A 1,238-nucleotide genomic window follows, 5' to 3' on the forward strand; every position below is an offset into this window, starting at 1 on the left:
CCCCCACCCCCACACACACGTTTTGCCCTTCAGTGGGCTCCAAATTGAGACAAATGGTGTACGTCATGTCCACTGTCTAGGGTACAAGTCTGTGGCTACTGTAGGTAAGGTCCGAGGTTTGTCACCCACATTACGAAGGCCATTCTTCTAGTTCGACAAGACTACCGACATTTGACATATGTCTGTGGTGTAACTGTTAGGCTCTTCTCCATTTCACACAATAGGCACGAGTTCGACTCCCAAAGGGAGAAGTCTATTTTAATAAGTCTCTCTGCCTTTCTTTTGTTTTACTTTCAGAAGGAGTTTTAAGACACTTCCAGCATAATTAGATAGTAAAAGTGCCGAGTAACATACAAAGGAAAGGAGGAGAGATAAGGACAATCTAAGTTTAATAGGAAAGGTGGCGCAAAACATTCCAGGGCGCCCGCCAACCGCCCTCGCCTTTCTTCTGGAATACATGTACATGTACTATAAGCGATGTCCCCGATGGTGACATCTATATTGATGGCAGGTGGAATGTTATTATCTATAGGGAGTGTCTTATCTGGTGAGGCAGCCATCTATCCCTTAGATATGCCAACACTATGTACAAAGTCAAGGGGGTGATGGGGGTCTTTTTGTTCATAAATCAAGCCAGCCATCCTTTTCAATGAGGTTTGTCTATCCTCGGTGTATATTTATGGAAGCATTCAACCGGGTATGGCTTTGGGTGAATTTAGATGTGCTTGTAATGCTTTAAAAATGAGTGTCCAGCAGTGTTCTGAGGGGAGCGGCAAGGTAAATATCTTGTACGGTATTGCTTTATATTGTTTCCCTGAAAGCTAAAATTTGTCGGCCGATACGAGGAAAGTTTGCGGAACAACGAATTTCGAAATTCTTGAGAGTGCTTCAAAGTGTTGGACAACGTTTTGCTCTCAGACGCCACAAAATAATGCACGGATAGAAGAGGTCAGGTTCAGCTACTTAAAATGCGGTCCTGCTTAATTGAGCTAGTTTTATAGTTTAAAATGCTTTCACTCTTCATGCAAGTGTTTGTTTATTTAGATATAGAGAAGAACATCAACACAATAATGGTAACTAAATGCAGAAAAAGATTAAGACTAATAGAAACCAAAGAGAGCAAGATAAGACGTAGGACCTACCTATGGCGCCCCCCCCCCTCTTATTCTTTATACACATATATACAGACAGACAGACAGACAGACAGACAGACAGACAGACAGACAGACAGACAGACA

Source organism: Aplysia californica, unplaced genomic scaffold (assembly GCF_000002075.1).
Source record: "Aplysia californica isolate F4 #8 unplaced genomic scaffold, AplCal3.0 scaffold00005, whole genome shotgun sequence".
In the NCBI taxonomy this organism is placed as follows: Eukaryota; Metazoa; Mollusca; class Gastropoda; order Aplysiida; family Aplysiidae; genus Aplysia; species Aplysia californica.